Raw genomic sequence first — 25,950 nt, forward strand, 5'->3', positions numbered from 1 at the left:
AATTAATCTGCCTAAGCAAGAGAAACATGGTTCGCATTGGGTCCAGCCTGACTCCAAAAGTAGGCTCTCTACCCCTCTGCTGTCTATGTCGTCTTCCACATCATCTCTGCCAGGGCAGCCCACAAGCGCTGGCACCCAGGGCCCGCAGGCTCTCCGCATGAAACTCTCAGGCCCCCAGCACCTCACTGCCGTTCCCAGGGGCTTCTTCCACCAGCCCCCTTGCCTCCCGTCCCCAAAAGCTCCTGTGAGGAGCCTCCCTGCCTCCCCAGCTCCAGAAACATCTACTCTGGCCACACGGAGGACAAGAAACCAATGGCCCCTCTCCCATTTGGGGTGGGATGCCAAAGGTGGGCACAGTCTCGCTTCTCGACACCTTCTGACTCGTCGCCAAAACCACCAGGAGGCCTCAAGGTAGCCCCGAAAGATAAAATGCAAACTCAGAACTTCCAATGAACACCATCACACCCCACACCTTCGGGAGTCCCAGCCCCCAGATATAGAGAGTGGGTTCTCCCTTCTCTCTCACCCACAGCATGCCCTGGTGGGCAGCAGGTGTGTCCACACTCCCTCCCACGCGAGTCTGAAACACACACAGGGGCTGGGCGGGTTCTGAATACTTCGCAAGTCTCAGCTCATCTGATCCTCACATCAACCCCACAAGGCTGGCAGTGTTATCCCCATTTTACAGATGAGAACACTGAGGCACAGGCTAGTTAAATAACTGATGTAAGGACATGACTTTGATCCCCAGGTAATTAGGTTCAGAACGCATGATCTATAAAGATACACAGCTCTTCAAGGGATCCCTCATCCTGCCTGAAAAGCAACTACCCACCCCGCCCCCCAACTCAGCCCCAAGCTCCCGAGGATGAGAACCAAAAAACACAACCTGATACAAACATGCAGCCCCAGCACCACACACACCATGTCCAGGCCCCTGGCTTTCTGGAATCCCTGATACCATATTATATAAAACGGACTCATCTGACGCTGGGGGCACCCTGCGCTTGACGGGACCATGATCAATTCTCCATCACGTTTCACGATTTCAACGAATGTTCACAGCTACGAGGCCAGCTGACCGGCAGAGCGACCCTGTCAGGGAAATCGGGTCGGAGGCCATTTGATAAGAGAGGAAACCGAGGCCCAGAGAGGTCAAATGACTCGCCCAAGACCACACAGTGATTTACTGCAGAGCCAGACCGGGAACACGGTCCCCTGACCCCTACAACTAGGCCTCAGTGGGGCTCCGGACCACCCAGGTCCCACCCCGTCCCCTCATGCCAGACCAGGGATGCTGGGCTCGGCCCATGGTCCCCTGAGGGATCAGATTTCCCTGAAATTCCCAAAGGAGCCTCTGGGACTAGTAGGTCCGGAAATGGCCCTCACATAGCGAGTGAGCTGCACAGCTGAGCTCCCCAGGGCTGAGGGGGGCAGGCGGAGCTGGAGACGCTGGAGCGGCCCCCGTGGGTACTCTGCCAGCAATTAGTGCCGGGGAAGGGTGCCAGCCTGGCAGAGCTGATTCCCCCACCCCTCCTTCCCATCACACACACACACAGACACACACACATACGCACACTCACACACGCACACGCACACACGCGTTTACCCACCCCGAGACCAGCAGAGAAGCTGTGCGCCTTCCTTTCGGTAAATCTCATCAGCGAGCACACGCAGGGCATGCAATTTGGTCATTACTGCTTTTAAACAACAGAAAAGCAGAATCCACCCGCCATTAACCCGTCCTGCTCTCCCTCCAGGTTTCACACCAGCTCAGTCACCAGCCTTCATCTCCAACTCCCACGCACCCCCTTTTGCATGCTCCCCAGAAGTTGCTTTCCAAACGAAACACAGAGTTAAAACACACACACACTCTCTCTCTCTCTCACACACACACACACACACACACACACAACCTGCCTACTCTAAGTCAAACCTGAATTGTATCTCTTGCCTGCTCTGTCCCCAGAGAAAATCATCCAAGGTTTGGACATGACTTTGGCTAAGACCCTTCCTCAGATAACCCTAGAAATCCTATAGTATACCTGCCAGACGAGGGGGGGGGAGGCTGCCTTTGTCCCAGAGAGGGGAATCTACCTGAGCAGGTGTGGGTTCTTCAGGCGGAACTCTGAGTGCTGGCCCCAGTCCACTTGCGGGGGACCCTGGATCACAGTTGATGTGGCTCTGCTCCCCCAGTACGGGGGTAGGCAGGGGTGCGAATGGACATGAGACCTGATTTCGCTCCTCACTTCCTTACCACCCCCCAAAACAGTCTTGGAGAATTGGAAAGAAGCCCACCAGAGCCAAGGACCCCTTAGCTGGGTTTATAAGACCTGTGAAACCCCTCAAACAGTAAGGAGTATCTATGCTTAGGAGATCTTGTTTTATGAAGAGGATTCTCAGAGGGGGCACATGAACTCGAAAGAGGAAGAAGCAGAGACACCCCCCCAGACCACTAGCACAGTGGGCTCAGCAGTGTCGCATGCCCCCACTATCCCTCTCCAGTGGCCCTGATCAGCTGCCTCTCTGGCCCCCGGGGGCTTCCTCCTCGCCTGGCCGGGAAGCCGGTCATCAGGAGCGCTGGCCCCGGGAGCTGTGCCAAGCCCCTGTGCCAAGGCCCACTCACCCTCCTGCCAGTGTGCCAGGATGGCCGCAGGCCCAACAGAGGACAGGCACGGCAGAGCCCACCAGCGGGGAGGAGAGAGGAAGCCAGCGGCTGTCTTGGAAAACCTCGAAGATCCTCTAAGCCACCTAGTGTCCAGAGCTGAGCTCTGGCCGTGGCTCTGTCCCTCCCGCTTAGCAGGGCGGACAATGCAGGGGAGCCCAAGGGAGCAGGACAAGCCACCCTCCCTCCTCTTCCAGGGACCCGAGGCCAGGGTGCTGGGGGCTGAGCCTGCTGGGGAGACAGGGCCCCGGAAAGAGGAAAAGCCCTGTGCCCCTGCTCCCCACCCCAACCCAAGGCGGGGCAGACCCAGTGCTGATGATACCCTCACCCCTGCTCCTCGCCTCAGCGAGTCACCCTCTCCTGGAGATCCCCAGTGTCCTCTCAGACAATCAGCTGGCGGGGCTCCTCTGGGTTCCCCCCACCCCAGCCTCCAGGCCTCCCACAGAAACTCCCAAACGCTGGGCCCACCACTCCCCCAGGACTGCTTGCCCCCCTCCTCTGCTCTCTCTTTTCTCTGTGTCCTCAAGACTCCTCTCACCTTGAGAAGTGTTAGGATTACCCAGCATTTACACTCAACGCTCTTCTTTATTCCTTAAGGCTTATTAAGAATGATAATGAGTTCCAAAGGAGCCACACGTCTCTCTCTCTCTCCCTCTCTCTCTCTTCTCTATCCTTCCCTCTCTCCCCCCCCCCCCCTTTGCTCTCTTTCTCTACGTGTCTTTTCCACCAAAGACACACAGGACAAATCCAGACCAAAAGGAAAAAAAATTCCGACAATATGGACCAAGGGCACTTGAGGATTTATATTCCATAAATCCATTTCTCTTCTTCCCTCTCCCTAGTTGTTCTCAATTATTGAGATTAAACACACACACACACACACACACACACACACACACACACACACACAAAACCCTCCCCCTTCTACTCCCCACCCTCCAGGCCACCCCTCACTCTGCTGGACTTTGAGCAGGGGGAACTGGAGAAGGGCCCGGCTTGCCTGCACAACCTCGTTAACGTCCGGCTCTTAAACGGTTGATTAATTTCTGCAGAATTTATGACAGGCTTCAGCTTCCCCCCTGCCCCCCCCCACCCCACAGAGTGGCCTCAACACCACAGCAACTTAACTTGGTGAACTTGACTGGGGCATGATTGGGGGACAGAGCTGGGATGCCCCCCACCCCTTGCCAGTGGCTTCCTGCAGCCGGAACCGCAGGCAGCCCAGCGCCAGACAGAAGACACAGAATGCCAAAGGCCAGGTGGGAGACAGACCCGCACGAAGAGACAGACCCGCACGAGGAACGGCATGGCACCCGCAGGGGGGTGGGGGGCGGTCCCCAGGCACCCAGAAGCCATGGCTAACTTTTGGCTCTGTGCAACTTTCTAATTCCAAAACAGGGAAGCTGTTAGAATATGGGACAATGAGGAAAGGAACCGGAGAGGCTGAAAATGATGTCCAAGTTCACGCCCACCGAGCCACACCACGCATCCCAGCAGAGGGACCGGCCTTATCGGTCTGCCGGGCTGCCCTTCAGAGAAGGGGAAGAACAGATCCTAATGAAATTACAGTTTTTAAAATGTCTATAAATTAAATCTCCCCCCCCCAACCCGGATCGCTCGCGTGCTCTCTCTCTCTCTCTCTGAATCTCCCGGTGAGCTCCCTCCTTTACAAGGCTTGTTTGCCTCTCTACGGTTCCCTCTGCTCATGTCTGCTTTTCTGATATAGACATCAAGAGGTTACGGGCTCAATTACAGCTCCGTTTGAGTCTCAGCACCAGACTCGCCTGGCCTTCTCTTCTGCTCTTCAGAAACCAGATACCAAAGAAATCTCTCTTCTGCTTTATATTTTTATTTTTAATGCCAAAAGCCTCAAGATTCATTCAGTTGACTCACGGCCTTTTTTAACTTACTTCAAATGGTGGGGGGGGGACCCTTTTTAATTGTGTCCGAGTATAAATATCATGGAAATGCTTTTCTCTGTATCTCATTCCCCTTTCTTAAGGACACACACAAAACCTTAGCGATATGTGGAATTTCAAAATGGGGGGGGACACAGTACAAGTATGCTTAATTAATGCATGTCTGTGTGGGGGGAGGAAAGAGAGCTGCTGGAGAGTGTCAGTTGGACATCTAGTGTATTTCTAAAGTTAAGGAGTGACATCATAAGACTTCTTATTAGCAAAAAAGTCCATTTGAAAAGGGTGGAACATACATGGTGATTGTTTTTTAAAGGAAAACGTTTCTTCTGCCTTCCATAACACTGTCTCTTGATACAGAAGATAGGCCGTCTATACGTTACATCCTTAAAAAGCCACCCCCTCCCCAAAAAGTGAAAAAAATCCAAGTCACAGTCAATCATCATAGTGGATTCCCGAGAAGCAGAAAGCAGTTTCGAATTGTGGGTCTAAGGGGAAAAAACAAACAACCCCTCCCGTATAATTCTGGAAATATGAACCAGAGGGGATTCCAAAAAGTACTTTTCCAGGAAAAAACACTTGAGACAAAGGCTGGAGAAAGCTGAAGCTCAAGGTGGATCAAAAAAGGAAAAAAACTGTCTTTCCAATTAACTAGACTGGGAAAAAGAAAGGGGGGGGGACACACATTAATACCAACTCATTAATTCTTTCCTGTAAACAATTTAATTAAATTCTGCTAAATACAGGAGAAATACTCATTTTGGAGGGCGTCCCCCCCACCTCAAAAGCAAATTCCTGCAGGTTACTCCCCCCCATGCCAACACTTCCCCTGCTGTACAACCTTCAAATGGATTTCCAGCCCAGGCGTGGACTCTACACTGCTCGCAGCTCTGCCAGAATGACAGCCTCATATGTCTGAAAGCTGACACTTCAGCTTTTAAAAGAAATGGGGGAAAATAAGCTGTTGACTTCTTGGTTAAAGTATTTTCTTGTTCTAACTCATGTTCTTATGTCACTGGGCTAAAAAAAAGAGAGAGAGAGAGAAGAGAGAAGAGAGAGATATGACTTTCCTTGAATGATCTGTTTAACCTAAGCCAGAGGAAAAAAAAGAAAGTCATTAATTACTTATGTGAGCTATTGCTTCAGAAAGACAATAAACCTGCCCGGTCGCCATGGATATGACATATTTGCTCTGAAAACAACACAATAATTAGCAAAGGGGAAAGATACAAGGAGAATATGCAAACTCCTGAGTTTAAAGCCACAGTGCTCTTTTCTCCCGTAAGCCTGTTCTGTTTGCAATCCAAATCAAACAAATTTTTAAAATATAGCAAAGGGGGAAAAAGCAGGAACGGCTCCTCTCTCCTCTGAGCCGAGAAGCAACAACCACGCCACCCCCTTCTAAAATAAAATAATGTAAAAGAGAACCAGGATGGCATGGGGGGGGGGTCAAGTATTGACTCTTTTATTTCCTATAGCAGGGGTGGAGTCTGAGGTTTGTTTTTGCTTCTTTCTTTTTTTTTTTAAAGTGTGCTCTTATTCAGCTTTGGACCTTCTGGCCAGATATAAATTTATTTATGAAAGCCAAATGCCCTGTGTGTGCCTCACCCCTCCCCAAACTAAATGGAAATGTGAAGGGGTGGAGGTGGGGGGACTGTTCTTGAAAAAGCAAAACAGTATACCCAGAAAGCATCAGCTCTAGAGAGGGACATCCACTCCCCCCACCTCCAAGAAAATGGAACCCGGGCCTTACTTTAAAATTAAAAATGCATTAAATGGTTTTACCTACAACTTAGTCCCAGAGGATCATTAGGAAATGCAATCGCTTTGTATCATATCTGTCAGCGTGATAAATACTGAGTACAGAGTAGGTTTGCAATTTTTCAAAGTGTCACAGACCAAGATAATTTTTTTTTTCTGCCTTACTTTCTTAGTTCACTGCACCCACCCCCTCAAAGTCAGGAGTCTACCAAAAATACCTGAGAAGAACACAGGAAAAGAAAAGAAGAAAAAAAGTTAGGCTTTTATACACGGGACAGAGGTTACTGATCTTCCCCCCACCCAAAAAGTGGGGAATCAGGACTGTCAAATATTTGGATATTTTAAAAAAATTTTAAAGTACTCCACTAAGTTTGAGTAGAAACTTTCCCCCTCTTCTCAGAGGCTAATTTTCCAAAAACAGATGGTCAGGATCTAAAAGAGAAGCAAATATACCTCAACCCCCACAGGCAGAGAAATCTAACTTTGAACTTCCTTTTAAATTAAAAAAAAGGGGGGGGGGGAGCAGATAAACTATTAATAAGTATGAAAAATTAGCTGAGCTACAAGTTTTGTTTTTCTTATTAAAAAAAATTCTTTCAACACAAGGGGAGCAGATACAAAGGAGAGGTTCACATTCGACTGACTACCTATTTTTTTTTAACAATAGTTGTTTTTTTTTTTGTTTTAGATTGGACTCTTTGATCTTGAAAGAATTTTGCTCTTATACGATGGGGAAGATGGGGGTGAAATGATCTGTTTTAAATGATGATGCAACTTCGGGATCAAAGCCTTCGCTCTCTTCTAGCCATAATAAGCTGTACTTGCCACAAAGCGCGAGTCTCCGGCTCCACTCCTTCGTAAGAAGGAAATAAAATGCACGGAGACTCAGGGAAAGACGCGAAGTCTCTGCAAGGTGCAAAGTCTAAAAAAACAAAAATCAAAAAGACAGAGAGAGAGAGAGAGGCACTGCCCCTTTAAACGTTTTAGTGCATATGGAGTTTGATTTCTGAAAGAGATCAGTTTAACATCTCCATAGAAACCAGCAACAGATTATCATCAACAGAATAAATAACTAGTCTAATAAATTAAACAGGAGGCATAAGATCGCTGGAAACCTGATTACTGAAGTTCAACAATATTCCCCATAAACTCTCGTTAACCGCCTCTAAGGTGGCTAACAAGATGGGGGTGGGGGGGCCATCTCTCCAGCTCGCGGGATCCCGGGAGAGGCGGTGGCCGCCGCCCGGGGAGGGAAAAGTTCCCCATCCTGCCCTGCAGAGGGTCTGAGAGCTCGAGTGAGGGGCAAACCGTACAGCCGAAGTTTGGCAAGTGGGAAAGCGGCTGGCGTCGGGGGAGGTAGCGCGAGTCGCGGGAGATGGCGCGGGACGCGACGCCCGCCCGGGACGCACCTCCTGGCCGCCACCAAGGCGCAAACCCGGAGCTTTGCGCTCGGGCGCCGAATGGCCCAGCGCCCCCTCTGGGCACGTGGAGCGCAGCCCCGGCGCAGCCCCCGGGGACCAACTACCCCCCTCACCACGCCCGGCGCAGCTGCTCCTGCTCAGCCCGGACAGCTCCCTTTAGGACGGCGACGTGTGTGGGGTGTGTGTGCGTGTGTGTGTCTGTGCGCGCGCGCGCACGCGCGCGTGTGTTTTGTGTGTGTGTGTGTGTGTGTGTGTCTGTGCGCGCGCGCGCGCGCCGTGGGGTGGGCGGGGGGGGGCCGCCAGTTTACCCGGCGATCTGTTTCCCAGTCCCCTCGCGCACTCTTACCGAGCGCCTGTACTAGCTCCGAGATGTCCTAAATTTACCAACTTTGCTTCACGACTACGCTTGGCCTTTTCCCCCCTCGCCGCCCCCATCTCTTTGAGTGTACCGGGTGTTGGAGGGACAACCACAGGCTCTGGGGGTCGTGCCCCCAGACTCCGCTGAGACAGCGACGCATAATTACCCCCCCGTCGCCCCTTGATCCAGCTGGGTTTGGGGGAGCTCCGGGCTTGTTGGAGGGGTGTTTTCGCTGCTTCCCTGGTGGACAAATGATACGCACCCGCACACGCACCCGCACCCTCCCCAGCGTGACTGGAAGGAGGTCCTCGCCGCACCCAGGGCCCGCTTCCCAAGCTGAGGCTGGGTCCCGAAGAACTTGTGTAGAGGGAGAAGCGGCCCCCTGCCTCCCTCGGCACTCTTCTCCTCCCCCAACTTCGGACCTGGGTCGGGGACGACTTGGAAGAAGAATCTGCGCCCACCCCCTAGAGAAAAATCTATTATTATTATCTTAATCTACGCCCCCGAAGTGTCCCTCCCGCCGTGATTGACGGCGCATACACCTGTTCCCTCGCCGAGAAGCTCCCAGCGCTGGGGACAGACGTTCGCCCAAATGCTCCGCAGCGACCCAGCGCCCGCTCGCCGCCCTCGCCGGCCAGCCCCCGCCCTATGCCCCAGCGCGCCCCTGCCCGCACCTTGCCACCCCGGCAGCCGACCCCTCCCCTCCCAGGCCCGGCTCCGCAGTCCGCCCGCTCCCGGCCGCGCTGGCTTCGGGAACAGAGAAAGAACAGAAAGCAAAACTTCCTGGCGGCCGACGGCCATCAGCTGCACATTCTGCAAATGCCACCGAGTAAAAATAAACCGGCCGCCGCTCCGCCCGGCCGGCTCACCCCGGGCGCACGACTCGGCGCCCTGCCCCGGGAGCTCCCTATCGGTCCGACCCGGTCCCCCATTCCGGCGCGCCCCCTGGAGCCCCGCTTCGCGACGCTCCTCCGCCAGCCACCACGCGCTCCTCTGCCCTGAAGGTCGACTCCAAGTGACCGGGTGGTCCGTCCAGCCCTCTTCCCTTCGGTGCCCCCTTTCTCCCCCACGAGAGGCTCTTCTCTCTGTCCTCCCCCTCGTGCCTATTTCAGCCGCGCGTCCCTGGATTCACGGATTCCTCTCCGCAACTGCTAAGCCCCGGGGTCACCCTCAGCCCACCCTGGGGCACAGACCCCGCCAGACCCTCTCCCACCTCGGCTGAGCCCCCTGGGAGCGCACCGCTCTACCCGCCTGCCGGCCCGCCAGCCCAAAGTCCCACATCCCCGGGCGCAACTTCTCTCCCAGCGCACACAACAACCGCGGCAACTCCCCCGAACTTTTCCCCGGACCCAGGCGGGCTCTGGCGGACAGCCGCATGGCCGTGAGCCGGTGCCCCGGCTCCCTGTGCCCAGCACTGCCAGCCCCGAGCCCCGGGAAGGCTGGGGTGGGGGTGGGGGGAGTGAGGAGCGCCACTTGCCGCGCCCGGAGCAGCGCACTTGAGACAAACTTCCCAGGCACGAATGAAAAAGGGGGCGCCGCTCCCCCCAGCCAAGCAACCCTTCGCCTTCGTTTTCCCACCCGGAGGCACCCCTTGGCACCCCGCGCCTAAGTGAACACTGCCTACCTCTGCCGGTGGCACCTACACCTTGGTATGGGGGCACAAGAGTCGGCTGGAGGGGTTCCCCACCCACCCCTTCCCCTGGGCAAAGTCTTGCAAAGTCACCCCAGGCACCCCTCACGCCTGCCTCCTCTGCCCTGACGGGCGCTCGAACCCCTGCAGCCGGGGGTGGGGGTGGGGGGGGCGTAGGGGGAAGGAGTGATTACCCGGTATTGGCGAGCACCTGCCCCCCCCCAGCCTGCAGCGCGGGGGGCGCCCCCACCCTATTCGCAAAGTCCTGCACTCGCGCCTGGCACCTCCCCCTCTTCTCCCCTACCCCGCCGCCCCCTCAGCTGGAGTAAGTGACCCCCAGGAGCAGCAGCCCTCCCCTCTCCCCGAGCCGCGCGCTGGGCATTCCCCTGGCCGCGGCGGGCGACGCGCCGCCCCGCGCCCGGATGCCAGCCCTCCGTGCCCCCTGCCTCCCGCACTGCCGGAGTTGGGTGGCAGCCGCCGCGCGCAGGCAGGCTGGCTGGCTGGCTCTCTCGCTCGCTCGCTCGCCCGCTCCCTGCTGCAAGCGGCAGCCCCGGGACTGGGGGGGCTGCACCGGGACAGGGGGCGAGGCGGGGAAGCACCTCGGGAGGCCCCGGGAGCTGAGGGGCGTGGGGGGCCGCGGCGGAGAGAGCGCCGAGTCTCTTACCTGCACTTGGGGCGGCTTTGGGTGACTTTCCAAGTCCGGGGGAAAAATGTGTGTGTGTTTGGGATGGAGCGCCGCGGGCGCGCATGCGCTGCCCAAAGTTGCCGGATCCCGGATTTTTCGCTCCCAGTCTCCGCTCTCGCCCGCTGTGATTATGGAATTCTCCGCGGCCGAGCGGGCGAGTGGGTGGCATGCAAAACCCGGGCCGGATCGCTGGGCCGGGCTCCGCTCCACCCTCACACCCCCAGACCTTCCCCTCCGGGTTTCTTCCCACCCACCGCCCGGGCTGAGCGCTGCTAGTGTGCGCAGCGGGACGCGGCCTGCGGAGGAGGATCTGAGCGCAGGGCTCCCTTTTGCGGCAGGAGAAGCTCTCCATACCCACCCACCCCGCCAAGTTGAGAGGAGCTGAGGCTGGGGGACAAGAGAGAAGGGGCAGGAGTGGGTTACTTTTCACCTGTTCTGATCCCAGAGAGCCAGTCGGCTTCGCGCTTTCCCACTGAAGACCTAGCTCTTTTCTGCAAGTTAGAATGTTAGAATTGTCGAACCCAAAGGAACGTGATGTTCTCACTGTTTGGTATCTGCTTTGCACTTACTCTTTGCAAGGGAGTTTTTCATTCAGTCCATTGTGCAAGAAATAAATCCTTAAGTGAGCAAGATAGGCCGAGAAGAATGAACCTGGTTGGGGGTGGAGGGGGTGTGAAGGCGAGAGGGTAATGAACATTAAAACAAATGAATAATATTATTTCAGAAAGTGAAAGGATCCGTGAAGAAAATAAAGCCAGGCAATTGGATAACGTGTTTTTAGGAAAGCTAATTTACCCCTCCCAGGTGAAGGAGGACGGCCTCTGTGGGGAGGGGGGACCTTCCAACCCCATTGCAGAACCCTTTTCTCCCTTTGTCCCCACACCCACCTCCCAGCTGGTCTGAGGTGGCCACACCAGGCTGAGCCTGGAGATCGGCTGCAGTCTTGGCGCTGTGGCTCTGGTCCTTCCTCCGCCAGGCCACCCCTGTCCCAGGACTGAGCTAGTCGCTGTACCTGGTTTTCTTTCTGAACAAGGACATGATGGAAATAACATAAGACGTGAAAGAAATGGGTAAACACTCCGGTGGTGAGAGAAGTGAAAAATTGACCACCATAGTAAACGAAATAACTAAACAATTTGTTGAATAAATGAATACAAATTCAAAGTGTGACCCACAGTTTGGAGAGTGCATTAAACTAAGAGGAAATGCCACAGGCTAGTAAATGGTGTTGCTGGCTGGTAGACTTTGGGACCTAATCTGCAAGGTTTCGGCAAAGCTTCTCAGGACCGGAAGTTTCCAGAAGCCCTGGATGGTAATTGCCCAAGACAGAGACATCCGCTGGGATGCATTCCATGCCCTGCCTTAAACTGGAAGTTTATTGGTAAATGCATAGAGACTGGGGACTCCATGGCCCTCTGGCCTTGAAGTGGCCAGGATTTGCCCTGTTCTCTAATAAAACCTCCAGATTTGGGAGAGGAGGCCCAATCATGCCCTTATCCCATAGTTGCCAAGTGATCTCTACTTGTTTTGGACCGGCTGGGAAAAAAAAACACACCAAAAGAACCCTCAAAAGTACAGCTTGTCTCCTTCCCACCTGGAACGGGTCTGAGAATCCCATGTTTGGGATTTGTCCACACAGGAAGGCCAGATTTGAGGGTGAGACACACCTCTCAGGTTCAGAGAATTTCTCCCCTCTTTAACCCTGTAATTAACAGGATGCAGCAACACATCAATAATTAACACTTCCCATGGACCACTGACCCATTACTCTCTACCACCACCCCATGCCATCAGATCAGTCCCCTGTTTCAGGAGTTGCTGTCTGGCCTACCACACATAAGACCCTTGTGTCTGGTGACTCAGCAGTACACACAGCCCCAAAGATCTCAAGCCCGATCCCTCCATTCTGCAGAAGGAAAAACTGAGGCACAGTGAGGGTAATGACCTGAGTAGTGGTGAGGGAGGTTTTCTAGCTTTGGATCTGAGGCTAATTCCACTCCTGGGGCTATATGGAGAAGTGGCTCACAGCTTGTACTTCCGGGTCAGACCCTAGCTACTCACCAGCGGGGTGACCTTGAGTAAGGCATATGACCCCTCTGCGCCTCAGTTGCCTCAACCGTAAAATGGGGACAATAATAGTACTGCCGCCTGGGCTTGTTGGGAGACTAAAATGAGTTAATGCAGGAAAAGTGCTTGAGCCAAGCGAGTGATCGATAAATGCCAGTAATTGTCATTGCACCTTGGGACATCCGGTGCTCCCTCTACTTCTCATTTCTTCCTGTCCTCTCTCCTTTCCTTCTTCTCCTCTGTCCTTTCCTTCCTCCAGAACGGCTGGAGGTGTCTTTTGCCGCCTGCCCTGCCGGTGAAGAGCAGGTCCTTCCCAGGGAAGACACAAAGGTCTGATCGCTAGTTTTCGCCTTCCTGCTTTCTCACTAGAAGCCTCACCCCCCTCCCAACAGCCATGTCTCAAGCACCAAAGTTTTATTAAGACATTTATTCTTCCATCCATTTTTTTCTCAGCTACTTCACAATTCTCCCGTCCTCTGGGGAGGACCTCCTCTGAAGGAACCTCATCTGGGAGGGGGAAGCTGGAAACAGTGACAAGAGTGGGAGGGGGGAGGAGGACTTTGGGGTGAGGTGAACAGGGACTCTAACTCTTCCTTTCCAGACCACCCCCCAACTCAAAAAAATTTTTGTTTTAAACAAAGCAAGGGACTAAGAGAGAACACCATACCTAAAATGTGGCCCTGGTCTCTCAAGCCTCTTGCTGTCTTGTTCCACCCCCATCTCCCCAACTGGCCTTGCAGAGACCGAAATCACATGCTATTTTCCTCATCTGCTTCATCTTAGCATGTCCTGAGCTTTCCATAAAATAAAATACAAACTCTTCCCCATGGTCAACAAGATCTAACACTGCCTGTCCCTGGCCTCCCCTCAGTCTCATTGTCCTGACGCACTAGCTTCTTGCTGTCCTGGAAAACTAAGCTTATCCCTACCCCAGGGCCTTTGCACTTGTTTCCTCTGCCTGGAAGGCCCGTTCTGTGCCTGCTTCCTTGACATCACTTAGGTCTCTGCTCACATGTCACCTCCTCAGGGATGCTTTCTCCCTGAAGTAGTTCTCTAGCTTTCTCTCTCGCCTTACCCTGTTGGAGTGTTTACAATAATTTTGCTTATTCATTTTGTTCTCATATTTCCTGTCCAGTTGCCCCTGCTAGAATGGGAGCTCCTGGGAGGCAGGGACTTTGTTCTGTGTCCCTTCATGTCCTCAGCACCTCAAACTGTGCCTGGTGCATAGAAGACCTTCACTCTCTTTGAGTCAGGCACCAAATCAAGAGGAGTCTACACGGTTCCTGTCCTCGAGGAGCCCATGCTACAGGAAAAGAACAACCAAGTTCCTAGGACAAAGTTTGGGGAAAGGAGGAGGAGCTGGTACAACCCAGGAATTGCCAGAAGTTGCCAGGTTGGCACGGGGGCTTTGCCGAGTTTCCCACTCCCTGACCTGAGGCCAGGGGTCAACAGTGGGGAGAGAGTAGGTTCTGCGAAACCAGGCCCCAGCAGAATAGCCTCCATAGGCAGAAGGGGGGTAGAGTCAGCAAGGGACCCTATGGAAGTCATCTATCTAGCCCCTGTCTCCACCGAGAGCCTCTTCTGAGTCTCGAGAGGAAGACCCCCTCCTCTTGCCCTTACCAACTTCCCCACTGGACTGTGAGCTTCCTGAGCAGAGGATCTGGGCCTTTTTGGCAGAAGCCAGGGTGACAAGCACAGTTCCTGGCACCCAGGAGTCTCCTGATGATTGTTGCACAAAGACATTGGTCTGTCTCAGTCTGCGTAATTGGGAAAGACTTGAAAGAAGAAATCACAGCTCAGCCTCCTAGTCACAGTCATTTGGTTTCTGGCCCCTCTGCATTGACGGAAAGCAACACCCAGCCGGACGTTAATCGTTACTATTTGCCGAGTGGTTGTCGTGCACCAGGCACCAGGCTAAGCGCTTGGGTCATCTTATTAGACCCTCACAACAGCTGCGGAGGGGGGGGTTGTTTATATAATACACCCATTATACAGATGAGGAGGGCAAGGCACAGAGTAACTTTCCCAAGGCTGAACTGGGCTGTCTGAACCCAGAACCAATGTTTTTCACATTTGGGCTGGGAGGTGACTTAGCCCAGAGCAACAAGCATTTTTTTTACCCCTACTCGGAGCTCGTAAGGAGATGAAAGTTGAAGGTGAGTGCGTTGGGAGAGGAGGAGAGAGGAAGGAGAACAGATCTGTCCTTTAACTGTAAATTGTATCTCAGTGTTGTAAAAGACGAAAAGAGGAACCAAAGAGATTCAGGACCCAGCGCTAGATTCTGTATACAGTAAGCACTCAATAAGTGTTGACGAAGAATGATGATTTTTCATTCAAAAAATTACAGACTATGTGCTCTGTCTCCCTTTCCCCTAAGCTGCTCCTGGTCTCGAGACTCTCCTTGGCGAGGTCTCTTTTCTGGAGTCCCTGGGCCTTGCCTGGTACTAGCCTCACAGTAGGCGCTCAATAGATGTTTAGTGACTGAATAATTCAACAAATGTCCGAGATAAGTGATTATGGTGATTATTGGGCAAGTTGTAATTAAAAATGAAAAAAAAAAAAAAAAAAGCTGAGTGCATTTCTTTTATTTACAAATGCCTCTCTTGGGAGTCCTGGGAAGGGAGAATGGGAGAGGGTCTTTTTCCCAAAAGCCAAGCGTGGTTCCTGAATCCCATCCAAGTCGATGAGCTTGACAAATCCTTCCAACTCCCCTCCACCCCCCACCCTGGTTTCCTTATTCTTTTTGCAAAGTACACGATTATTTGTTTCTGACTATATATTTATAATACGTGCTTAGCGTAGGAAAGTCACAAAACACAGATAAACAGGAAGAAGAAAATTTACATCATCTGTAATCCCACCATCCATGAATAATCACTGTGGATGTTTTGGTGTACTTCCTGCCAGTCTAGGTTTTTTGCTTCATTCACTTGCAATTTTTCGCTGCATTTTGTTTTATAAAATCAGAATGGCGCCAAACACACCTATCCGCGGCAGCGGCTGTGTGTTAGCCTGCCACGTGCATGGAGCGTGGACATTTCTGCAACCACCGGCTGGATTCTTGCTGGCCGGATTGTAGAGGGTGTCCTAATTTGCCGAACCAGTCCCTCACTCTGAGAAATTTTGGACATCAGACTCCTTTCTAATACTTTCCAATATTCTGAAGAATTCTAATGAATATTCTTGTCCAGAAAGAATCATGCACCATCCTTAAAATGGAAATTTTATTATTTTATTTATTTTCATTCCCGTTGCCAATTGCCCCTTCCGGGGAAAGGCCATGTGGATTTGCTCTCCCACTGGCCATGTTCTCCCGGGAAGCTCTCCAACCTTTGGTATTCGCTCTCTCCTTTTATTTTTTATTTATTTATTTTTTTTTAATTTTAACCCCTGTTAATTTAATGGGTGAAAGAGTCTGTGATTCTGGTAATGAACCTTGTTAGAACCATGCTGGCCACAAGCAGGGGCTGCTTCAAGGTTTGAGCGGCCGTGTTCAGACTTGCAGGCTCGGGCAGAGATGAGCAGAAGGGCAGACTCCCGGAGCTGAGGGCAGAGTCCTTTTGCAGAACATCTACCTGAGCCCAGGCTTCTTGGCCATCCGCTCAACCGTCGGGGGCGGAGGGGTGGGGCCTGTCTCAGTCTTTCAGCCTCTGCAGAGATGAGCGCTGGCTGCCTCCCACCTCTCTGCACCCACACCTTCCAGAAACCTCTCTCTCGACAGAGGAGCCTTAGGGATTTCTGTGCCATAAATACTATCTGTTTTCCGAGCTCAGGATCCACACATTGTACCTGCTTTCGCTTTCCCTACCTGGCCTCTCACTGAGCTCCCGTTCAAGCTTCTTCTTTCCAGTTCTTCTAATTAAGTCACTTTTGAGGGGTTTGTGTTTACCCCTGCCTGATCACAGGAGAATGGCAGGTGACTAATTTTTTCCCTTGTAAGAAATATTTTCCAATCCCAGGGTTTCTGGTGTCTATGGCCCTTTTCAGTTTTAACATCCTCTGAACCATCTTACTTTAAAAAAAAAAAAAAAAAAGACAGCTTTACATTTCTGAAGAAAAGGGTAATTCACATTCCATGCTAATGGTTCAGGAAACATAAAAAAATACACATAGAAATATCATGCAGAAAATTAAAAAAAAAAAACCCACATTCAGAAAGTCATGTATTTGGATGTGACTTGGATTTAAAACAAACAAACAAACACTAGAAGAATAAATTTAAATGAACCCCCCTCTCCCTCCCCTACCTCTTTTGGGGCCCACCCCAGCGGTGGGCCTGGGCGATTGGAGGATGTGTGTGGATAGGAGTGACTTTCATGCCCAGCAGTGAGGTGTGCGTCTGATTTTATCTGCAACGGGGAAAGTGTGTGTCTGAAGGTGTCCACACGTGCAGAGCTCCATGTCCCTTTAAAGGAGGGTTTGGTCATAGAGGTATGGCCGGGCGCTGTTTGCACACCACAAGATCGTGCTCATGCTGTCAGCAGACACCTGAACGCAGAGAAGTACAGCCAGGTGAAGGGCAGGGCTGACTGCTGACATCACCTCTTACCCAAAGATCCACGGGCAACACCTGACCCCTCCCACGCCTGCCGGGGAGGGGCAGGCCTGGCCCGGGATGGGAGGGGGGACGCTGGGGAGCCAGGGGGACCCCATGATGGAGAAGCAGAAGGGCCCACCTGTGCTTGGAGCAAAAGCCACGCTCCCGCGGCCACCACGGAGCGCGTTCTTGCCACGGGCCCACGTGCTCCCCTGTCGCCCCTGCCCCTTCCTGCCCCGCCTCGCCCAGATCCGAAATCAGCGCGGTCCTCCGGGGGCGAAAGCAGAACGGACCGGCCCTGGCAGGGCTGCCTAGGCCCCCGGGATGTGATCCCGCATGAGGTCGGCGTGGCGGGACCACGGCCCGGGGAACCTGCTCTGAGATTCCGGAAGTAGCCATGTTTCCTCCCGTGGCACCTGCGCAGGTGCCAGCCACCGCCCGTGGCACGGTGTCTCAGAGGGCGGGGCTGGCCGGGGAGGCAGGAAAGAGCTGTTTTGCTGAGGAGGTGCCTTCGTGTCACACGGACGTGCCAGGTAGCTGGAAGTGGGTGGGGGAGGGCTGGCCCGCTGCGCCGGCCTGGCCAGGATGTGAGCGACTCCGACCCGCCTCTCCAGCCTCCCCTCTCGACATTCTGTCTGTTGCGCGCTTGCACAGCCTCTGTTCCAGCCACACGGACCTGCAGAGAGATCCTCCAGGCCTTTGTCCAAGCTGTTCCTCCTGCCCTGAAGGCCTTCCTTCCCTTTCTTTACTTGTCCTGCTCCCACTTGCCCGTTAGGACCAAAGGAGGTATCACCTCTTCCAGGGAGCCTTCCCCGATGTCCTCCTGCCCTAAATTGACTTGGAGGCCGCTGTTTGGGCTCCCACCGCCCTCTTGTTTCCTGTGTGCCAATACTTGTCACACTGTATTATAATTATCTTCTCGCAGCAGACTATGTATGTGATTTTTAAGTCTGTGTTTAAATAATGGGTCTATGGGAGTGTGGATTTCTGAATTGGGTAACATGGGTTCAAACTCTGCCTCTGCTACTTACTAGCTTACTACATACTAGCCATATGACGTTGGGCAGGTTCCTGACCTCCCTCAGCTTACAGTACTCATCTGTAAAATGGCAACACAATCAGTGTCTGCTTCACACAGCACTGTCAGAAGAATGAGTGCAGGTAATTCATGCAAAGCACTTAGCCTGGATTCACACATAACAGTATTATAATAATCTAGCAAAATGCTTGGAAAATGTCTGGGGAACGAGCAGCACCTCTGTGTTTGATGTACACGTGTGTGTGTATGTGTGGTAGGTAAATACCAGGGCATGGGGGGAGGGCCAGCATCTAAAGGAGCAGGTCCTGTATGGATGTGTGTCCACTCTGAAGGGTAATGGGCTGGTTATTTATGGTCATGGCTTAAGAAAAAAAAAAAAAGACAAACCAGTGTTCAGTAATGACAAAGTAATTACCTTTTTATTATTTTTTCAATAGGATTCTGAGGCAGCGTGGGCCTTGGCTATGGCCAGAACAGCCGGGCTTTGAGAATATCCTGATGTTTTGATCTACCCCCATTCCAACTGCCCAGGCAGGGAAAAGGTTGGAGAGGGCTAAGGGATGGTCCTAAACGTGGCGGGGGGAAGGGGGGTCTGGGACAGATGGAGAGGGACTGCCCAGACTACAGAACAGGAGGTAGAGTTCTTCCAAGTTCTGGCTGAATTGTCTGCCTTGAAGGGACCAGACTCTGAGTCTAGAACATTTAATAGAGGGTATTCCAGAGGAGACAGTTGAGGCCCAGAGGGAGGAAGCCCCGGGTCACCTGGGACCATGCAGCAAGTCAGTGACAGAGTAGGAGCAGAGCTCCGGTCCCCCAACCCCAGACCGATGCTCTTTACCGCATGACTCACTTGAACATAGCGCCTTCTTGGTCCCAGAGCTCTGCCTCAAATTTCTACCTGAAAGGGATCTGACTTGCTAGTAGGTGATTTATTTCTGGGGTCTTTCAGGAGATTGTTGGAAACCCCAGATGTTAAGTGATTGTTAAGTGATGTAACTGTGATTGGTTTATCTATCTGGTAGTAAGCTAATGGCTAGTGAGGGGACCAGATCAGCTTAGCCTCTATTCATCTACCCATCATCCTTCCATCCATCTGTCCATCCATCCATATCCACCATCCACTCATCTGTCCGTCCATCCATCTGTGTCCACCATCCACCCATCCATCCAACCATCCATTCATCATCCATCTGTCCATCCATCCATCCATCCATCCATCATCCATCCATCCATCATCCATCCATCCATCCATCCATCTGTCCGTCCATCCATCCATCTATCCATCCACTCACCAATCCATATTTCTTACAAACACCTGGTGAGTGTCCCCATGTACCAGGAGCCTTGCTAAGACCTGAGTACCTGGGGATGCTGAGATGCACAAAACCAAACACCAGGAACAGGCTATGAAGAAAAGTCAGTTTCAAGTGCAAGTACATGACAGGTGGCTTGACAGGGAGTCAAGCCCCCGAGTTCCAGGTCCAGCTCTGCCACTAGTTTGCTGGGGTGTCTTGTATATGTCCCTTCATTCTCTCTTTACTATGATTTCCTCTTCTATCCACTGAAAGGGTTGGACTAGCTCAGAGGACAGGCAGACGCTACACAGAGAAGATCCCTTGGACTGGCAGCCTTTTGAGAGGGATGTTGTGAAGCTCCAAGGGGGCAGGGGACAGGGGGTCCCTTGATTTATAGTGAGAGGATGAGGAGCAGAAAATTCTGGAATAAAGAAGAGGAAATGAGGATGGAGAGTGTGCTCCAGCTCCACCCTGCTCTCTGGGTCTTCAAACACTTACTCTCCTATTCTGACCCTGCCTGTGGGTCACTTAGAACCGGGTATCTATTCCCAGGTAACTGACAAGGCCCCTGTCCCTTTGTCCTCCCTTCCCCAGCCCCCAGCCCCTGCCTCCTCGCAGCTGTCATAACCCACACGTAGCACTCTGCCCTCCGGAATTTATTTTAAGGTCTTGGCTGTTTATTTATTTTATTTAGAGATTTCTCGGTGCTTTGAGGGGAGGAAAATTCGAATGGGGTGATTATGAAATACTATTTCACCTCGCTGTTCATTCACAACAAACAAAGAGAAATGATTGGTGATTAAAAATGCATTCTCTCTGCTTGTTTTCTTTTGTTTTACCATTATGGAAATATTATAAATACTGAATACTAATCTGGACCTGCGGGGACCTCACAGACCTTCCAGAAACCAAGGCTCCTGCTCTTCCCTGAGGCAACCTCATGCTGTCCTCTCAGGCACAAAACTATGGCTCAGACCCTCCCAAGAGGGTCCCAGGTAGGCCAGGAGGCTCTGGCGCTCCGTCCTCACAGGACAGGTGTTATAAGTGTCTCCCCCATTTCCTTGTCCTGGTTCCCTGCTTAAGCAGAACCGGTCAAGGAAAGCAGAGGTGTGAATATCAAGTCCAAAAGTCACGACCATGGGGTTTTACTCCCAGAGTCAGACTGCCCGAGCCCCACTCCCTGCCCCACCACTTCCTGGCTGTGTGACCTTGGGCACCTTGCTCCACTTCTCTGAGCTTCCGTTTTGTCCTCTGTAAGACAGTGGTGAAAGTGGTACCCTAGCAGAGCGAAGCCCTCCTAAATGTTGGTTCCCAGAGTGATTAATATTCTTTACCCTTCTTTTGAGGGCTCAGTTTCTCCTTCTGGAAGGGGAGAGAACTGCGCTGGCGGTCCTCGCCGTCCCCCCGCCCCCCAGCTCTGATAGGAAAGGCTTCTGGCTCCAGGATGGGGTGCAGTGGGGACATCCTCACCCACCTTGACTCTGTCGGAGACCTTGGCTCCTTCCTGGGAACACAGCCGGTACCTGTTCGGAGGCCTCCTAATCAGAACCTGCTTTCCGTGGCCTCTTTCAGAGCCATAAACCTGGCACTTCCCCATTTATGTCGATCACAAACAAATAAATAAGAGCCAAAGGGCCCGATCCAATTCCAAAGTGTTACACCAAGTCCAGATAAACAGCGAGTTCTGTGGCGTCCGCGTTCCTTTTATCTTTCACTTTATTTAACCAAATTAACTGCTCTCCATGTCCCCTGCGTGTGAGTGTCTCTCTCTGTCATATAAAATACAATCACGCCTGCTTGCTACATGTTTCAGATACTTTATCATTAACATCAATTCCAGCCAAATTAGGAGTTTCTCCCAACATAATTGCCCTTCCCATTATCCAGCACTTTATTTTTTCAAAGCACTTTCCAACCATTAATTAGTTAACCCTTAGGACGCCCCAGAGCCGGCGCTCAATGTCACCCTCCTTGTCTCCCAGCTGGGAAGGGGGGGGCGGGGGTCAGGTGGTTTGTTGGAAGTCACCCTGGATGTGGGGGCTGGGGGCTAGGGTGGGACCTTGGAAATCCTCCCTCCAGTCTCAGACCCTGTCTCAGCTGGCCGGATCCAGGCCTGCGCAGCAACTGACTTTCATCTGATCTGAGTTGGCAGAGCCCGCGGGGGCCGGCGACGGGGCGGGGGGGTCCTCAACACCTTTAAGTCGGCTCATTCCTGATTCTCTCTATGGCTCGCCCAAGGAAGGAGGGAGCAGAATGAAGGAGTGTGGCTGGGTGATGGTGCCTTCTTTGCTTCAGGGAGCCCCAGGGCAAAAGGAGGAGAGACCAAGAGAACAAGAGACCCCTTGGAATGTCCAGGAAGTGAAGTGACTTTGGCATATGGTTATGGGTGCTGATAACCAAGGTTAGGGGGCTGGGGGTGTCTGGAGGATTGGCTCTTTTGGGCGCCCTTACCACAGGGGGTCCAGACCTTTCTTTCCACCGAGGCTTTGGACGCGTCCTCGGCTAGGTGTAGCCCCGGTTTTCATGGGCCCCAGGTAGGCGGGTCAATGAAGACTGGGTGCAGACATCCTGGGAAGATTCAGGGGGAGCCATCTAGGGAAAACAAAATGATTTACTTCTTGGACCGAGTTCTGCCTTGTCAAGATGAACTCTGCTCGCGGCTGCTTGAGATACACTGTCGAACCACCGATATTTTACATTTATGGCCTCTCCATCGTCCTAACTTCTTTAATGATTTTTTTTTTTTTCTTAAAATCCATGAACTGGCTCCCACAGGGACACTGCCAGGAACCCTCAGAGAGGTTGTCCAAGCTTCTCGTGACCTCAGAGCCTGGTGAGTTTCCCAGCGCTTCTGTTCCCGCATCTCCCCTTCCTGCCCATTGCCTTGAGGCTGGGGCCACGCATGCTCAGGCAGCCTTGCAGAGAAGACACCAGCCACCAGCCTGGGGACACGCCTCTGCCTTCCCTCCACTTGCCCTGTGCCACCGTGCTGTGGGCAATGGGACTGCAGGGAGCTTTTCCAACCCAAGGAAGGGACTCCCTGGAGCGCACGCTGACTACCTGGTCTCTGTGCTCAGACACTGTGGGGTCCGAATCTCAGGTCCACTTACTAGCAGTTTGACCTTGGGCAAGGTGACCTCTCTAAGCCTCCTTTTTTCAGCTCCCAAATGGAGTTGTTTGGAGGGCCAAGGGCGATAAAGCATGTGGGGGGGCTCAGCACCCCACAGTGGACGTGAGCTATCCTTTTGGTCGAGGAGCAGATTATAGGCTGTCCTGTGGCTTTCATTCTTCCAACCCCCAGTCTGTCACTGCGTCTCCATCCTCTTTCTTCCAGGCTCTGGTCTGGATCCCTAAAGCAAGGCGATAGGACTGGACCATGCCCTCGTTCTCAAACCCTTCATCTCCCAGAAAAGAGTGGGCACATAGAGTGGGTGAGATGTGGTTGGCCCCAAGGCCCCAACCTGCTGCCCCAGATGCGTTCCCTTCCACGAGGCCCTCCTGCGAGAGGCTCCGCCGTTGCCACGTGCCAGAAGCCCCCTGAGGGCAGGACAATGTCGGGTCCATCCAGCGGTGCGTCCTGAGCCCCTCCCCCAGTGCCCAGCGGGTAGCAGCTCCTCCAGGACTCAGTGACTGTTCACACTGGCCATGGCCATGGACCTCTGTGCTCTTCCTTCTGGGCAGGTTCCTTCCTTCCCCTGGGCTCTTCCTTCCTTCCGGATTTTTCTTTCCTTTGCCCTTCCTTTCCCTTCCCTTCCCTTCCCTTCCCTTCCCTTCCCTTCCTTTCTCTCCTCTTCTCTTCTCCTCTCCTCTCCTCGTTTCTTTTCTCTTAAGCTTCTGGAGTTCTGTGCAATAACAGGTAACAGCTTGAGACCGACCTAAGCCATGGGGGACTCTCTCCCCACGCCCCTTGCCTTTGTAGCTTCACTGAAAACAAGGATCCCACTCATTACCCTCCAACCAATGATGTCCCTGAACCCCGCGTTCATCTGCTCATTTCTTCATTCTGTAAACGTGCACTGAGGGCTCGGGGAGGCTGACCTGGGTTGGAATCTTGGCTCAACCCCTTAGCAGCTGGAAGAACTTCTCAAGAGACTTAACCACACTCTCCTGGGTTCCTCATCGGTGAGGGGGAAAAGAGCACCCGTCTCTCCCATGAGGGGTCCACGGTGAGGAGTTGAGACAGAAGGAATGCCCAGCACTTAGCATGTGCCTGGCACATAGTAGGTCCTGCAAATATGGCAGGGATTTTCACGAAGGGTAAGACTCTGTGAGGACCACAGTGGCTGCAGCTGAATGTGAGTGTCTGTAAAGATTTCTGTAACAGATAAAGGATTCCGTAGGACCATCAGCCAATTTTGGTTCCTAAATAACACAATCCCTGAAATTTTATGACATGCTATCAATTTACAGAGCACTCGACTGGAGACGCAGTCTCCTGCAGGACCTGCCATCCTCCTTCCACCTATGAAAATCAAAACTCAGAGAGGTTGTGTGGCTTTCTTCAGGTCACAGAGTAGAGCCATGTGGTCCACCAGAGAACCTCAGACTCAGTTCTGGGCACCTCCCTCTACCACTCCCCTACTCTGCCTTACAGCCACCCCCAACCTCCACCCCTTGGTAATACCTTTCCCTTACACCGGGGTAGCCTGGGACCTTCTCTGGCACCCATGGATGGTCAACTAACATTCTAAGGGGCTGAAATGCATTCCCCCACCCCCAAGACCCAGGGGGTCATGCTAGAGACCCTACTGATGCCTCTTCCGTGACAGCAAGGAATGAAAACCATCTGTGGGGCCCAGCATCTTCAGGGGATGTCGAGGGAGAAGGACCATGCCAATGTGTTTGGAAAAGAAGGACTGGATTTGGCTACCTCTGCCCATGGCTCCCCTGACAAGGACCCATTGAGACCTATAGCCACGTCCCTAAGTCCTGGCCCGGAGTGGGGGAGTCCTCCCAAGCAGTCCCACCAGCCCTGCCCCCAGCCTGGCACGGCCCCAGCAGCCAAGGGATGGAACCATCTTTCCAGGTGGGTCCTCAGAGCAAATCTGGGCTCTGAGTAATGGAGGTAGGGACCACCTGCCTGGCCTGCAGCCCCCTGCCCCTCAGTTCTCCTGGAGCCCTTACTCCCCCTCCTCCTACCCATACTCAGCCGAGTGGGGCTCAGCCTGCGGCATGCCCAGAGCTGAGGGTTTTGACTTACAGCATCGCACTGAAGGCTCCCTCTGCCCCTTTGAGACAGTCTGTTGTCAGCCCCATTCTACCGATGGTCTGACGAAGGCTTGGAGAGGTTTGTGCAACCCTGCCCTCAGCACCCGGGCCTGTGCTGGGCAGTGCCCAGGAAATGTCTGCGGGAGAAATAAAAACACAACCAAGAGAGTGGATGAATGAAAGAGAAGAGCTCCTTTCAGTGGGGGGCAACCACAGGCCAGCCACGGTCTGCCGAGTTTCCCCCGAGTTAGCTTGTTTAATCTCTGCTGCAGTCCTATGGGCAGGTACAGCGATCATCACCTCAGCACAAAACAAGACCCAAGGAGATTAAGTGACTCCCTTGGGGCACACGGGTCGCAGGCAGTGGGGCCGGGAGTCACCCCAGACTGTCTAGCTGCAGAGCCCACCTTGTGATTGTTCTCAGCTGTGGGGGTAAGTGAGTGGGTGTGGGGGTGGATGAGGGTTTGGGGGTCCAGGAGCTCTGCCCCCTGGGTCTCTCTCTGCCTCTGCAGCACCGGTGTTCCCAGCTGGCATCCAAGCAAGGGGAAGCGTTTCTTCTAAGTCCTGACCGCTCTCCCAGGCACATTCCCACCGTTACCTACACAGGGAATTAAGACTCAAATCCTCGTTTGACACGATGCAGAAGGATGCTAAGTACTTAAGCGCTAATTAATTAGTGAGCTGTACCCGCTGCCACCAGCCGCTGGAGGAAACCTCAAACAGACCCCCAGAGCGAGCACCAGCGCTCTCCCTGCCACGGAGGCCAAGGCACCGGCCAAGTATAGGGGACAGAGAGGAGGGGGCTCCACGGGCAGCCCCAGGCCCAGCCTCTGCAGAGAAGGGGGTCCAGGCCAGGTCTGACCCCTGCCTTCGGGTCTTCAGAACCCCGTGGGAGCTGGAGTTCTGGGACCCTGTCGTGGCCGGAGCCCTGAATGTGACTCACCCGTGATGAGCAAGCCTGAGTTTGTCTGACTTCACAACAGGCTCTCAAAGGAAAGCAAGATTCCGGGGGCCACACTGACCCCCCCACATCTGGGGAAATTTCTGGGACCCTTTAGATAAGCCGGAAGAATCTTCTTGCCCCAAACCAGCCGGTATGTGTTTGTCAGGGGTGGGACCTCCAGTCATCCGGGCCTCCCAAGACGGGTAGGCAAGGGCACCATAAAGCCAGCCACACGGAGGGAACAGTTAAAGACAGGGCTCTCTCCACCTCTCTTGACCTTGGTCTTACCATCTGTAGTTGGCCAAGGTCAATCACCCAGATGGGGCCGAGAGTAACTGAAAGCTAGGGCTTTGGAAACCCACTGGGTTTACCTTGCTGCACTGCCCCTTCCCAGCTGCATGATCTCACGCAGGTCAGTTTCTGAG

The 25,950-nt window shown here is 53.2% G+C and overlaps 1 protein-coding gene across 1 annotated transcript in view; it reads right to left on the reverse strand.

The window, feature by feature from the left end:
* CASZ1 (castor zinc finger 1) overlaps positions 1-10,543 on the reverse strand; it is a 144,917-nt gene extending 134,374 nt beyond the window's left edge. The window contains exon 1 of the mRNA XM_032863382.1: positions 10,416-10,543. The gene's annotated coding sequence lies outside the window, so the exon portion shown is untranslated. The remainder of the gene's footprint in view (positions 1-10,415) is intronic.
* Positions 10,544-25,950: the final 15,407 nt, after the last annotated feature.

Source organism: Lontra canadensis, unplaced genomic scaffold, assembly GCF_010015895.1.
Source record: "Lontra canadensis isolate GAN:19392208 unplaced genomic scaffold, GSC_riverotter_1.0 scaffold25, whole genome shotgun sequence".
Classification (NCBI taxonomy): Eukaryota; Metazoa; Chordata; class Mammalia; order Carnivora; family Mustelidae; genus Lontra; species Lontra canadensis.